General features: G+C 45.0%; 1 pseudogene; it reads right to left on the bottom strand.

The window, feature by feature from the left end:
* Positions 1-773: 773 nt before the first annotated feature.
* The window catches only part of LOC135530096 (mucin-2-like), a 32,524-nt pseudogene continuing 16,717 nt past the window's right edge, over positions 774-16,580 (bottom strand).

Here is a 16,580-nt window from a genome sequence, read left to right as displayed (position 1 = left end):
CGGCTTTTGCTAGCCACAGTAGTCAACTAGCTAGCTAGGTAGCTGTTTAGCTAGCCACAGCAGTCAACTAGCTAGCTACGTTTAGCAACAGCAGTCAACTAGCTAGCTACATAGCCACAGCAGTCAACTAGCTAGCTATGTAGCCACAGCAGTCAACTAGCTAGCTACGTGCTAGCCACAGCTGTCAACTAGCTAGGTAACTAGGTAGTTGTTTAGCTAGCCACAGCAGTCAACTAGCTACCTAGGTAGCTGTTTAGCAAGCCACAGCAGTCAACTAGCTAGCTAGGTAGTTGTTTAGCTAGCCACAGCAGTCAACTAGCTAGCTAGGTAGCTGTTTAGCTAGCCACAGCAGTCAACTAGCTAGCTAGGTAGCTGTTTAGCTTTCTAGCATATTCACTCATTAACAATTAACAAGCTAGTTAGCTACCAAACGTTCTTGTTAAACTGTCATCAAATAAGCTAGCAAGCAAAATGCCAAATAACAGTCTAAAAACCACCTGAGGTCAAATTGAGCAAGATTTGTACTTTCAGACACAAGACCTACGAAAGTGGTTTGAAATGTGGCTGGAAATATCTGCTTCCATGTGCTTTTTGGCTGTTCAAACTGTTGGAAAATATACAGATTCTAATCTGATATGCAACATGTTTTGGGGGGAGGAATCCTTCAAACTGCCAGTGTGAAGAAGGCTACAGAGGTTTCACAGCTTAATAAACCAAAGCTTTCTAAAACAAGGTGCATGCACTTCTATAAGAAAACAAACAACGGACATAAGTATTTGAAGGTTGCATTTTAATAAGATAAGTAAGCATAGGTTTCTACATTTTAAATATGATTTAATCTACATTTTATAGATAAATCAAAGCGATTAGATAAATAACAGCCATGTGAAGCAGGGTAGCAGGGTGTTCCTCAGTAAGCAGCGAGTGGATTGGTGCTGGACCATTCCCATCTGTATTAGTACAGATCCCATTTACACCAGCGTGTTGCTGCGTGTCCTGCGGGCGGGCACCCTAATGGCTCTGTTGCAGTCGCTGTGTCTGCAGCTACACTCCTCCACGTGTAGGTAGGTGTAGGGCACCACATCTCCATTCAGACACCGTAGGTCCACCGTGCGGTTACTGGACCGGGACTCCTGGCAACAGGCACACGAGTGGTCCAGAGACGCAGCCATGGCAGAGTACCTGGAGGACGGGAGTGAAAAAGAGGTGTTCACAGAGATTCATAGATCATCTACTCCCAAGAGACAAAGACACCTCAACAAATGACATGTTTCACAAAACACAAATACATTTAGGGGGTGTGTGTGTGTCCCAGACACAGATTAAACCGAGTCCTGGACTAAGAAGCATGTTCAATGGAGATTAATTGAAAATGATTTTCAGTCCATGACTAGACTTTTTAAACTGGATACTGAAACCCTCCCGTGGTGTTATGGCTGTGATGAAGCTCCACTGGGTTGTGATATTAGCATTGTTTCCACACTCACTTGGTGAAGGTGTTGCAGGATCCCTCACAGTACGGCATCTCCACCTCCTCAACAGACTGGCAGCTCTTGTGGTTGATGAAACTCTTCATGGATCCTATCTTACAGGCCTTGTCCTTCTCCACACCTGGTATTGGAGGGAGACACACCGTTATACATGATCCGTCTGGAAAGACCATGAAAAAGAGCTGCACCTGTTTGAGTTCACTGACTACAAGGTGGCTCTCCATGTCAATCATTATCAATTAGGAATATCAGTGGTTTTATGATGCATGAACCTGGTCATATTCCAATCCTGATATAAAATTGTTAACAGCTTTGATTATTTCACTTTCATACTTACAAATTCTACAGCAGCCGTTGGCAGCGGTCTGAATTGAACCCTGTGGAGAAAAAAAGTTTCAATGTTTTCTTTACATAATACATTTCATATTAGGATGAGAGAAGTAATTTTTCTGTCAAATGAAAACTGGTATATTGTGTGTACTGTGCTGTGGATCTGATGAAAATGATTGTGGATCGAAAAATTATCAATAAGGTTGGTAATCGAGAGCATATGCAGTCAGCAGTTCTTTCTGTTCTTGTTGTGTTGAGTACAGTACTCACAGGCTGGCCTATCTGTTATTGTTATGTTGAGTACTGTACTCACAGGCTGGCCTTTCTGTTCTTATAATGTTGAGTACTGTACTCACAGGCTGGCCTTTCTGTTGTTTCTTGTTATGTTGAGAAATGTACTCACAGGCTGGCCTTTCTGTTCTTGTTACGTTGTGTCCTGTACTCACAGGCTGGCCTATCTGTTCTTGTTGTGTTGAGTACCGTACTCACAGGCTGGCAGTTGGCCTGCTGGAAGGGTGGGCAATGGATGTTGGAGCTCTGGGTCAGATAACTATCACCTGGTTTTTCACGCAGCTGTACTGCTGACACTTGTCACCAGGAGCAGACCACGTATCTCCATGCTGACACACACACACACACACACACACACACACACACACACCACACACACACACACACACACACACACACACACACACACACACACACACACACACACACACACACACACACACACACACACACACACACACACACACACACACACACACACATTGACATTAAATGTTTGTCATTTGGCAGACGCTCTTATCAAAACGTTTTTACATTCGTGCATTTGTCTTAAGATCGCTAAGTGAGACAGCAACATACAACACTCGTAGGGGGTGGGGCGGATTGGGACTTATTTAACACGCTCTTAAAGAGGTAGGGTGTCAGTGGTTTTCGGGAGATGGGCAGGCACTCCTGCTGTCCTCATATTATGGGGAAGCTTGTTCCACACACACACACACACACACACACACACACACACACACACACACACACACACACACACACACACACACACACACACACACACACACACACACACACACACACACACACACACACACACACACACACAGCCGCACAATCAATATAGACATTTATCAGAGACTTACTTACTACTTCTTAGTTAATCTGTGACAGTTAAACGGACAGAAACGGTACCTACCTTCAACAACTGCTTGGTCCCATTGATCTGGAGGACACAGTGGGTCTGAACACATTTCCCACAGCAGTCATCTGAGGAGTAGCCCGGCTCCTGGTACTCATATCCCTGCAGGAGAAGAGGAACACATGAGTGACCTGCTGCAACACCTAAAACAGAATGATGAGGACGATAACACACGTTATTAAAGTGTGAGTACAACCGATTGCCTTCCCAGTAAACTCTACAGAATAGAAGAACTGAAGAACAGATGTCTCACCACCAATTGAGAATTATTTTAAAAGCAGGGACGAGGCTTAATCTGTGGGCAGTTACTTACTGAATCTGGGTCTAGGAAACCAGCTGACTCCAGTATAAAAACTTGTTGACTGAATACATTTAAGCTACTCAATGGTATTTCAACTTTTGGTAAATAATTCAAATGTGAGCAGACACGGCAGCTATACCAGTTGTTACCTTTTCACAATCTTCGTCACATTGCATGAATCCACAGTCAATTTGGTAATGGCCAGACTTGGGGTCCACTTTGTTGGTGCAGGTGCACTCCTGGCACTCTGATCCCGGTACTTTAGAATTGGGCTAGAAGAACAAGTAACTCATTACATTACACATTACTTCAGGGGAACCAGGATACCCACTGTCTCTAACACAGGGGAACCAGGATACCCACTGTCTCTAACACAGGGGAACCAGGATACCCACTGTCTCTAACACAGGGGGAACCAGGATACCCACTGTCTCTACCACAGGGGAACCAGGATACCCACTGTCTCTAACACAGGGGAACCAGGATACCCACTGTCTCTAACACAGGGGAACCAGGATACCCACTGTCTCTGACACAGGGGAACCAGGATACCCACTGTCTCTGACACAGGGGAACCAGGATACCCACTGTCTCTGACACAGGGGAACCAGGAGACCCACTGTCTCTGACAGAGTGGAACCAGGATACCCACTGTCTCTAACACAGGGGAACCAGGATACCCACTGTCTCCGACACAGGGGAACCAGGATACCCACTGTCTCTGACAGAGTGGAACCAGGATACCCACTGTCTCTGACACAGGGGAACCAGGAGACCCACTGTCTCTGACACAGGGGAACCAGGATACCCACTGTCTCTAACACAGGGGAACCAGGATACCCACTGTCTCTGACACAGGGGAACCAGGAGACCCACTGTCTCTAACACAGGGGAACCAGGATACCCACTCTCTGACACAGGGGAACCAGGATACCCACTGTCTCTAACACAGGGGAACCAGGATACCCACTGTCTCTGACACAGGGGAACTAGGATACCCACTGTCTCTAACATAGGGGAACCAGGATACCCACTGTCTCTGACACAAGGGAACCAGGAGACCCACTCTCTCCGACACTATTTGACATGAACCCATATAGCGTATGAGACAACTGTACACATACTGCAATATATTAAAACAAGTAAAAACCAACAGTGTTTATTTATGTAATGAACATTTCAGATGAGAGAGCAGAATAGTTTGTCATTACCAGGTATTCAACGCCTTTGTGAAGACAAACTCTTTTAGGCTCTGAAAGAGACAAGAGACACAAACAACCAATTGAGAGAGAGACACAGACAACCAATCCATGGGACTGTCTAAAAGAACTGGTATTATCTCAGAAATACAAACACAGGAATACTAGACAGTATAGATATAGTTAAAGAGACCATACCACATGTAGATAGTCTAGATCTAGGTAAAGAGACCATACCACATGTAGATAGTGTAGATAATCTAGATAGTATAGATCTAGGTAAAGAGACCATACCACATGTAGATAGTGTAGATAATCTAGATAGTATAGATCTAGTTAAAGAGACCATACCACATGTAGATAGTGTAGATTATCTAGATAGTATAGATCTAGGTAAAGAGACAATGAAACAATGAAACATGGTGAAGCCCCAAAATTGCCCTCGCTAGAAGCATGTGCTTCAGACATAAGGAAGTGGATGGCAGCAAACTTTCTACTTTTAAACTCGGATAAAACAGAGATGCTTGTTCTAGGTCCCAAGAAACAAAGAGATCTTCTGTTGAATCTGACAATTAATCTTAATGGTTGTACAGTCATCTCAAATAAAACTGTGAAGGACCTCGGCGTTACTCTGGACCCTGATCTCTCTTTTGAAGAACATATCAAGACCATTTCAAGGACAGCTTTTTTCCATCTACGTAACATTGCAAAAATCAGAAACTTTCTGTCCAAAAATGATGCAGAAAAATTAATCCATGCTTTTGTCGCTTCTAGGTTGGACTACTGCAATGCTCTACTTTCCGGCTACCCGGATAAAGCACTAAATAAACTTCAGTTAGTGCTAAATACGGCTGCTAGAATCCTGACTAGAACCAAAAAATTTGATCATATTACTCCAGTGCTAGCCTCCCTACACTGGCTTCCTGTCAAAGCAAGGGCTGATTTCAAGGTTTTACTGCTAACCTACAAAGCATTGCATGGGCTTGCTCCTACCTATCTCTCTGATTTGGTCCTACCCAATGTACATACCTACACGATACGCTACGGTCACAAGACGCAGGCCTACCTAATTGTCCCTAGAATTTCTAAGCAAACAGCTGGAGGCAGGGCTTTCTCCTATAGAGCTCCATTTTTATGGAACGGTCTGCCTACCCATGTCAGGAGACGCAAACTCGGTCTCAACCTTTAAGTCTTTACTGAAGACTCATCTCTTCAGTGGGTCATATGATTGAGTGTAGTCTGGCCCAGGAGTGGGAAGGTGAACGGAAAGGCTCTGGAGCAACGAACCACCCTTGCTGTCTCTGCCTGGCCGGTTCCCTCTTTCCACTGGGATTCTCTGCCTCTAACCCTGTTACAGGGGCTGAGTCACTGGCTTGCTGGGGCTCTCTCATGCCGTCCCTGGAGGGTGCGTCACCTGAGTGGGTTGATTCACTGATGTGGTCATCAGGTCAACCCTGTCTGGGGGAACCAGGATACCCCCCTTGGGTTGTGCCGTGGCGGAGATCTTTGCGGGCTATACTCAGCTTTGTCTCAGGATGGTAAGTTGGTGGTTGAAGATATCCCTCCAGTGGTGTGGGGGCTGTGCTTTGGCAAAGTGGGTGGGGTTATATCCTTCCTGTTTGGCCCTGAAAGGGGGTGTCCTCGGGTGGGGCCACAGTGTCTCCTGACCCCTCCTGTCTCAGCCTCCAGTATTTATGCTGCAGTAGTTTATGTGTCGGGGGGCTGGGGTCAGTTTGTTATATCTGGAGTACCATACTCCTGTCCAATTCGGTGTCCTGTGTGAATCTAAGTGTGCGTTCTCTAATCTCTCCTTCTCTCTCTCGGAGGACCTGAGCCCTAGGACCATGCCCCAGGACTACCTGACATGATGACTCCTTGCTGTCCCCAGTCCACCTGGCCGTGCTGCTGCTCCAGTTTCAACTGACCTGAGCCCTAGGACCATGCCCCAGGACTACTTGACATGATGACTCCTTGCTGTCCCCAGTCCACCTGGCCGTGCTGCTGCTCCAGTTTCAACTGTTCTGCCTTATTATTATTCGACCATGCTGGTCATTTATGAACATTTGAACATCTTGGCCATGTTCTGTTATAATCTCTACCCGGCACAGCCAGAAGAGGACTGGCCACCCCACATAGCCTGGTTCCTCTCTAGGTTTCTTCCTAGGTTTTGGCTTTTCTAGGGAGTTTTTCCTAGCCACCGTGCTTCTACACCTGCATTGCTTGCTGTTTGGGGTTTTAGGCTGGGTTTCTGTACAGCACTTTGAGATATCAGCTGATGTACGTAAAGGGCTATATAAATAAATTTGATTTGATTTGATTTGACCATACCACATGTAGATAGTGTAGATAGTCTAGATAGTATAGATCTAGGTAAAGAGACCATACCACCTGTAGATAGTGTAGATAGTCTAGATAGTATAGATCTAGGTAAAGAGACCATACCACATGTAGATAGTGTAGATAGTCTAGATAGTATAGATCTAGGTAAAGAGACCATACCACATGTAGATAGTGTAGATAGTCTAGATAGTATAGATCTAGGTAAAGAGACCATACCACATGTAGATAGTGTAGATAGTGTAGATAGTATAGATCTAGGTAAAGAGACCATACCACATGTGTGCTCTGGACAGCATTTCCCCTCAGGGACTGAAACCACTGGCATGAACCCAATAGGACAGTTCATGTCGGTAGTTGGGCAAGTGCTGCTGTCACAACCTAGGAGGGGAAACAATAGCAGAGTATGGACATGATAATATGAGCTGATTCATGTCTTCACTATGTGTGTGTTTTCAACACGACTGAGCTGAGCCCAGCTGTACGGCACTGGCCTGGTTACACATCAACCCTAGATCCTGGACCCGTGCTGGAAAGGACCATGTGAAAAGAACATATCCAAGCCAGCACAGTACGGTTCAGGTCGGCACAATACTGTTGAAATAGATCTGAGTATAATATGGAAGGTGAAAAAGTGTTGTGAGATCCTTACGGCAGGCGAGGTTGGAGCAGCATGGATCGGATGGATCGGTTTGGTTGACATATACAAAGCCTGGTCCAGTGCATATCTCTACTGGTGGTTTGGAGCAGACCTTGGGTTTACAGGTCACAGTCTTGGTGGACTCCAAACAAACGCAATCCTGGCACTTGTACTCAAACCTCTCGTTGAACTGTGATGAGATACAACAAGAAGGGAGTGTGGTTCTATCAATGGGTTTGGTCAAGTGTAGTGCACTAAATAGGACATAGGGGGCTAAATATAGGGCATAAGGGGGCCATTTGGCATTCAGACAATGTGGATAATACTGTGTGGACGCTGTAAGTAGGTCCTCATATAAACCTCTGGCATCATCCATGACAGAGCCAGTGGACTAGATAACAGTCCATATTAATTAGTCAAATAAAATAAGGATGAATGAAAACCAAAAGGCCTAACTTACCTCTCGCGGAACTCCTTCGGGGTCAATGCATCCTTCAGAAACACAAACACCACCATTTAGTAGAACATTCATAGACCTGAAACATCCTTGGAAAGGTTAAGTCCTAACCATCTTCTCTGTGTCGTCAACATGAAATGGACCAATGGCAGTAGCTGGGAACACTCACCACACTTATCAACACAGATCCCTGAGTCCTTGTTGAAGAGTTTCATCCCATCAGGACAGAAGCAGCCTTCTGTGGTGAAGTTCATCCTAGACTCGTCTGGACTGTAGAACACAACATTACAGTGACAACTCCTATTTCCTCTGTACAGCAACTCTATATTTAACTGTAGGTAGGTATTTTCTCTTTGTCTTATTTGACAGTTGTCTACCTCAGTTAACATAAAACATGAAAGCAAGGATGTTTTTGCGCTAGCCAATCTCTAATTAGAAACCTACTTGTCATCACAGGTTGGCTGTTCTGCAGGACCGCAGGGCTTGTAGACTTTGTCAGCTGGACAGTCGCTGGCTGTTGAAGAAAGATACAACTCAGTCTATAGTGACACCCGAACCCCCTGTCTCAGTCTCCAGTATATATACTGCAATAGTCTACGTGCCGGGGGCTAGGTTCAGACTGTCCTATCTGGCATAATTCTCCTGTCATCTCTGGTGTCCTGTGTGATTCCTAAGTATGCTACCCCTAATTCTTTCTCTCTTTCTCCCTTCACAGAGGACCTGAGTCCAAGGACCATGCCTCAGGACTACCTGGCCTGACGACTCCTGGCTGTGCCTGTCCCCAGTCAACCTGGACATAATGCTGATCCAATTTCTGCTGTTGTGACTGCAGCTATGGAACCCTGTCCTGTTCAATGGATGTGCTTGTCCCGGACCTGCTGTTGTGACTCCATCTCTCTCTCTCTCTCCTCTCTCCTCTCTCTCTCTCTCTCTCTCTCTCTCTCTCTCTCTCCCTCTCTCTCTCTCTACCGAACCTGCTGCTGAACGATCTGGCTTTAATTGCCATGTACTGTTATAATCTCCACCCAGCACAGCCAGAAGAGGACTGGCCACCCCTCAGATTCTGGTTTCTTCCCAGGTTCTTCCTAGTTTGTCCAAGCCACCGTGCTTCTACATCTGTATTGCTTGCTGTTTGGGGTTTTAGGCTGGGTTTCTGTACAAGCACTTTGTGACATCTGCTGATGTAAAAAGTGTTATCACAATGGAAAAATGTTCTGACTACAGTAATTATTTACAATCAGTTGATTGTAGGACTGAAGCCCGATACTATATTACACATTACAAAGGGGAACCAGACAAGGATGTCCACTATCTCCATCATTTATCACTTCAAATACAAAAATGCACTAATCTAATATTTATAAATAGAAACCCCCTCCTCTATTGTGTTAGTATAGTATTGTTCCTGGTCTGATCTACAACACACACTAAGTTGTGTTAGTATAGTATTGTTCCTGGTCTCATCTACACAGTTCCTTGATCCTGGTCTTCTACACAGTACTTCATATCTCTTCAATGGTGGACATATTTATCTATCCTTATGAGGTGAGTCTTATTTAACATGGTGAGTCTGGATGTTTTCAACGAGTACAGTAAGCCTACCACAGAACTCGGTGTGGTTTCTCCAGTAGATGCATACTCCAAACTGGGCACAGGCAGCAGCGTATGTCTGCAGACTGGTGCACTCCACCGCTGGGTTGGACACGTGGCAGCTGTCATAGACACAGCCCTTGTAGAAGTTGTCAGGTGAGACAAATGGATGACAGGCTGCAAAAATGCTGTGGATTGAAAACCAGAGAAGAAAGAATATGAGAAACAGACCTTCCAAATACACTGTAAGATTCATTTTGGTTTCTGTCAGACACCAATGGACCTGTCCTTCAGGAGATCACAGTGCCTTTAGGGAGGTGGACCTGTCCTTCAGGAGATCACAGTGCCTTTAGGGAGGTTTACCTGTCCTTCAGGAGATCACAGTGCCTTTAGGGAGGTTGACCTGCCCTTCAGGAGATCACAGTGCCTTTAGGGAGGTTGACCTGCCCTTCAGGAGATCACAGTGCCTTTAGGGAGGTTGACCTGCTGTCCTTCAGGAGATCACAGTGCCTTTAGGGAGGTTTACCTGCCCTTCAGGAGATCACAGTGCCTTTAGGAGGTTTACCTGCCCTTCAGGAGATCACAGTGCCTTTAGGGAGGTTTACCTGTCCTTCAGGGAGATCACAGTGCCTTTAGGGAGGTTTACCTGTCCTTCAGAAGATCACAGACAGAGGAGTCTCAGGAGATCACAGACAGAGGAGTCTGGCTTGCATGGCTTCTGTGTGGGTTCAGGGAGAGGAGAGTTGGTGGGGATTCCAGGTGGCACATGGCAGTCAGGCTGGTAGAGGTCCTTGGCTGGCCAGTAGTCTGCCATCACAGCACAGTTCTCCACCAGCTGACCTCCAGGCAACATGCAGTCATCAGCCTGGTTGTTGCTACATGTTCCTGGAAGAGATGCATACAGTTCAGGTTCAAGTCATTTATTTTACCATTTGCAGCTATTAAAAGTAATACATACATTGGACATCTTTGTTGGAGCTCTCTCACAATTAGTACAGCACATACAGTAAAAATATCAGACACAGACATCAGACAGGAAAGCCCAAACCATTGTTTGCTAGCCTGGTCCCTGATCAGTTTGTGCTGTCTTGCCAAACCCTATGGTTCGATATCTGACAACAAACATAGGGTTTTGGTAAAAAAGAACCCAAACAGATCTGGGACCAGGCTAGTTTTTCACCTCCAACCTTGGATAAATGATTTCCATCAATTCAAAGACTTCTCCATTAGGCCTTCTCACACCATGCTCAGAATACCAAATGACCGCTCTCTGTTTAAGTTCAGTGATTCACAATCATTTCTCAGCTCTTATTTTTAAATGCCCAAGATACATAGTTTAAGGACAACAAATGAATGAAACTAAGTCCTTACCACAATGACCCTGTGTATTGTTGCCAAAGTGTTGCCAAGGAAGGTTGACGCTGAAGCCAGTGACTCCAAAGGTAACTACCACCTGGAGGTGTGCTATCTCCAAGACCATGTTGATACCAGAGTTCATCACCTTCACACCGTGCCGCGTGAAGGGTAGTCTCAGGGAGACTCCATCAATAAGAGCCTGAAAGACAGATGGCAGGGAGAGAGGGATGAAAGACAGATGGCAGGGAGAGAGGGATGAAAGACAGATGGCAGGGAGAGAGGGATGAAAGACAGATGGCAGGGAGAGATGGATGAAAGACAGATGGCAGGGAGAGAGGGATGAAAGACAGATGGCAGGGAGAGAGGGATGAAAGACAGATGGCAGGGAGAGAGGGATGAAAGACAGATGGCAGGGAGAGAGGGATGAAAGACAGATGGCAGGGAGAGAGGGATGAAAGACAGATGGCAGGGAGAGAGGGATGAAAGACAGATGGCAGGGAGAGAGGGATGAAAGACAGATGGACGAAAGGGGGGATAGAAAAGGATAGGAAAAAGGGATGGAAGAGAGAGAGAGATCAATCTTCAGGATCTCTTAAAGAAAGTCAAGGTGACCGCAATACTTACTAATATCATGACATTACAGGTTGAATTAAGTTGATGGAGAACATCAAATTCATATGTTGTATCAATGAAAGCTACGGATGTTGAGAACTAATGCACAATTCAGTTCAGAGAATGAAATAGTGGAAGAGAATTGTCTTTCATTTTCACATAAATCATTTTTCAGTCCTTTAGGCCCCAAATCCAGCCATTCAACATATATATGGCCTATTGCTTATATTGATTTCTGAGCCAGTTTATCCACTTAAGTTACCTCCAACTGAGCAGCTCCAATGAGGTTGTGATTCTTCAGTGTTATAACTGTTGAGCTGTAGGACACGATGATGGATCGAGGACAAGACACGTCCTCGGTGGGATCACAGTTGACGTTGTCGATGTAGATCTTGAAGTGGTGACGCGGCAACATCTCCTCCATCAGCACATAGGTACAGTTCCCTTGGAAACTGTAGAAGAGCCCGTCGAAGGTGATGTAATGGGGGTCTCCCCAACCCTCACAGACGCCTGTCATGAAAATAAACACCGTTATGAAGCAGACAGACATTACGATCCTCTGTCAAATGATTTTTTTTTTAAATGTATGAAGTAATATTTATATTGAGTATTTATATTGAGTATTATTCCAAATGTTAGGGATAAGGACGTGTATGTTAATAGTTACAGAAACTGGACATGGCCATCTACCTTCCTGACCAGGTCAGAGGAGAAGAAGAAGCTTTCACAACTCACAGTCACACACGAATCGTTGGCAGCAGTAGAACTCATCCCATTGTAGCACTGGTTTCTTGCCATTGGTACATGTGATTGGCTCAGGCACTGGGCATTCATACGGAATTATCTCAATGGTGTTGTTTTCAATGCATCTGGCCAATGTGCAGTTGCAGAGCCAGAAAGTTTCATTTTGCTGATATTTTAGAGAGAAAAGAAAATTGCACGTCATCAGAGAGCTTTCACAATTCACACAGGAATCATTTAATAAGTCTCTGAAAGGACTTTTCGACCTCGTTGACATCAAATGTTGGCTATGTGTTATCGACGTTAAGGGAGCCCAGTTGATTATGTGATGGTTATATTGAGGTACTTACCACTTTGTCCCACTCAGGACAAGTGATTGGTGGAGGGGTTGGTGACCCAGTTGTGGTTGGTATTGAACTGACTTGATGTTCTGGTGTTATTGGAGGACCAGTGACAACCGATTCATGGGTTGTTGTTGATGTGGTTGTCATTGGAGTTGTGGCTTCTGTTGTAGTTGGTGGTTTGGGTGTTGTTGTAGGAGCTTTAGTGGTTGTGGTGTCTATGACAGGGGTGGTTGTGGTTGGTTTTTCAGTTGTCCTGGGGGTTGTGGTTGGTTTTTCAGTTGTCCTGGGGGTTGTGGTTGATTCTTCTGTTGTCGTTGGGGTTGTGGTTGGTTCTTCTGTTGTCGTTGGGGTTGTGGTTGGTTTTTTAGTTGTCCTGGGGGTTGTGGTTGATTCTTCTGTTGTCGTTGGGGTTGTGGTTAGAGTTATGGCTTCCGTTGTAGTTGGTGGTTTAGGTGTGGTTGTTGTTGGTGGTAATGGTGTGGTAGTTGTTGGTGGTAGTGTTGTTGTTGGTGGTGGTGTGGTTGTTGGTGGTGTTGTTGTTGTTGGTGGTGGTGGTGTGGTTGATGTTGTAGTTGGTGGTGTTGTTGTTGGTGTGGTTGTTGTTGTTGGTGGTACGGGTGTTGTTGTTGTTGGTGGTTGTGGTATTGGTGTGGTTGTTGTTGGTGGTGGTGTTGGTATTGGTGTTGTTGTTGTTGGTGGTGTTGTTGTTGCTGTGGTAGTTGTTGGTGGTAATGGTGTTGTTGTTGTTGGTGTATGTGGTATTGGTGTTGTTGTTGTTGGTGGTACTGGTGTTGTTGTTGTTGTTGGTGGTGTGGTTGTTGTTGTTGGTGGTACTGGTGTTGTTGTTGGTGTGGTTGTTGTTGTTGGTGGTACTGGTGTTGTTGTTGTCGGTGGTTGTGGTATTGGTGTGGTTGTTGTTGGTGGTGTTGGTGTTGTTGGTGTTGGCATTGGTGTGGTTGTTGTTGGTGTTGTTGATGGTGTTGGTGTTGGTATTGGTGTGGTTGCTGTTGGTGGTATTGGTGTGGTTGTTGTTGTTGGTGTTGTTGTTGTTGGTGGTGTTGTTGTTGCTGTGGTAGTTGTTGGTGGTAATGGTGTTGTTGTTTTTGTTGGTGTATGTGGTATTGGTGTTGTTGTTGTTGGTGGTACTGGTGTTGTTGTTGTTGGTGGTGGTGTGGTTGTTGTTGTTGGTGGTACTGGTGTTGTTGTTGGTGTGGTTGTTGTTGTTGGTGGTACTGGTGTTGTTGTTGTCGGTGGTTGTGGTATTGGTGTGGTTGTTGTTGGTGGTGTTGGTGTTGTTGGTGTTGGCATTGGTGTGGTTGTTGTTGGTGTTGTTGATGGTGTTGGTGTTGGTATTGGTGTGGTTGTTGTTGGTGGTATTGGTGTGGTTGCTGTTGGTGGTATTGTGTGATTGTTGTTGTTGGTGTTGTTGTTGTTGGTGTTGTTGTTGATGGTATTGGTGTTGTTGTTGTTGGTGGTGGTGTTGGTGTTGTTGTTGGTGGTATTTCTGTTGTTGTTGTTGTTGGTATTGGTGTGGTTGTTTTGGTATTGGTGTGGTTGTTGTTGGTGGTATTGGTGTGGTTGTTGTTGGTGTTGTTGTTGGTATTGGTGTTGTTGTTGTTGGTATTGGTGTTGTTGATGGTGTTGGTGGTATTGGTGTTGTTGTTGGTGTGGTTGTTGGTGTTGGTGGTACTGGTGTTGTTGTTGTTGGTGGATGTAGTATTGGTGTTGTTGTTGGTGGTACTGGTGTTGTTGTTGTTGTTGTTGGTGTGGTTGTTGTTGTTGGTGGTACTGGTGGTGTTGTTGGTGTGGTTGTTGTTGTTGGTGGTTGTGGTATTGGTGTGGTTGTTGTTGGTGGTGGTGTTGGTATTGGTGTTGTTGTTGGTGGTGGTGTTGTTGGTGTTGGCATTGGTGTGGTTGTTGTTGTTGTTGGTGGTGGTGCTGGTGTTGTTGATGGTGTTGGTGGTGTTGTTGGTGGTGGTATTGGTGTGGTTGTTGTTGCTGTTGTTGTTGTTGGTGTTGTTGTTGATGGTATTGGTGTTGTTGTTGTTGTTGGTGGTGGTGTTGGTGTTGTTGTTGGTAGTATTGCTGTTGTTGTTGGTATTGGTGTGGTTGTTTGGTGGTATTGGTGTGGTTGTTGTTGGTGGTATTGGTGTGGTTGTTGTTGGTGTTGTTGTTGGTGGTATTGGTGTTGTTGTTGGTATTGGTGTTGTTGATGGTGTTGGTGGTATTGGTGTTGTTGTCGTTGGTGGTATTGGTGTGGTTGTTGTTGTTGTTGTTGGTGGTGGTGCTGTTGTTGTTGGTGGTGGTATTGGTGTGGTTGTTTCGGGTGGTATTGGTGTGGTTGTTGTTGGTGGTATTGGTGTTGTTGTTGTTGTTGGTATTGGTGTTGTTGATGGTGTGGTGGTATTGGTTGTTGTTGTTGTTGGTGGAATTGGTGTGGTTGTTGGTGGTGTTGTTGTTGGTGGTGTTGTTGTTGTTGATATTGGTGTTGTTGATGGTGTTGGAGGTATTGGTGTGGTTGTTGTTGGTGGAATTGGAGTTGTTGTTGTTGGTGTTGTTGGTGTGGTTGTTGGTGGTGTTGTTGTTGTAGGTGTTGTTGTTGTCGTTGTTGGTATTGGTGTTGTTGTTGTTGTTGGTATTGCTGTCGTTGTTGTTGGTTGTATTGGTGTGGTTGTTGCTGGTGGTTTTGGTGTGGTAGTTGTTGGTGGTGAAGGTGCTGTTGTTGTTGTTGTTAGTGTTGTTGTTGGTTTTGGTGATGTTGTTGATAAACATTCAACGCAACAGAGGACTCTAATCTTATAGTTGTAGCACTTAAATGGTCTCTGAGTTTGTTTATTTTCTTCACATATTAACCCGAAGTCAACATCGCACTCCACAACTTGGCCTGTCGAAGCTACATAGTCCTCTAAGCTTGTATTTGGATAGTCTGTAGCTACACATTCAATATCCTGTGGATCTTCACACACTTCTTTTCCACTCTGCGTGATATTCCAATACGTTTCCCAGTCACTCTTGTCTTTATCATCATCTTCATCATACCATTCTGACCACTCACAGGTAGGAATACAAGGAGTAGTTGTTGGCTCTGGTGTCTGGGGGGTTGTTGTTGGTGGTATTGATGTTGTTGTTGTTGTTGGTATTGGTGTGGTTGTTGTTGTTGGTATTGGTGTGGTTGTTGTTGGTGGTATTGGTGTTGTTGATGGTGTTGGTGGTATTGGTGTGGTTGTTGTTGGTGGTATTGGTGTGGTTGATGGTGTTGGTGGTATTGGTGTGGTTGTTGTTGGTGGTATTGGTGTTGTTGTTGGTGGTGGTATTAGTGTGGTTGTTGTTGGTGGTATTGGTGTTGTTGTTGTTGGTGGTATTGGTGTTGTTGATGGTGTTGGTGGTATTGGTGTGGTTGTTGTTGGTGGTATTGGTGTAGTTGATGGTGTTGGTGGTATTGGTGTGGTTGTTGTTGGTGGTATTGGTGTTGTTGTTGTTGGTGGTATTGGTGTGGTTGTTGTTGGTGGTATTGGTGTGGTTGTTCTTGGTGGTGTTGTTGTTGGTGGTTTTGGTGTTGTTGTTGTTGTTATTGGTGTTGTTGATGGTGTTGGTGGTATTGGTGTTGTTGTTGTTGGTGGTATTGGTGTGGTTGGTGTTGGTGTTGTTGTTGTTTTTGGTGTTGTTGTTGTTGTTGGTATTGGTGTTGTTTTTGTTGTTGGTATTGGTGTTGTTGATGGTATTGGTGGTATTGGTGTGGTTGTTGGTGGTGGTATTGGTGTGGTTGTTGTTGGTGGTTTTGTTGTTGTTGTTGTTGTTGGTGGTATTGGTGTTGTTGACGGTGTTGGTGGTATTGGTGTGGTTGTTGTTTTTGTTGTTGATGGTGTTGGTGGTGTTGTTGTTGTTGTTGATGGAGTTGGTGGTGTTGTTGTTGTTGGTGGTGGTGGTGTTGTTGATGTTGCTATTGGTGTTGTTGTTGGTGGTATTG

This window comes from Oncorhynchus masou, unplaced genomic scaffold (assembly GCF_036934945.1).
Source record: "Oncorhynchus masou masou isolate Uvic2021 unplaced genomic scaffold, UVic_Omas_1.1 unplaced_scaffold_1253, whole genome shotgun sequence".
Taxonomy (NCBI): Eukaryota; Metazoa; Chordata; class Actinopteri; order Salmoniformes; family Salmonidae; genus Oncorhynchus; species Oncorhynchus masou.
Note: the sequence above shows the minus strand (reverse complement) of the source record. Positions and strands in the feature narration are given on the sequence as shown.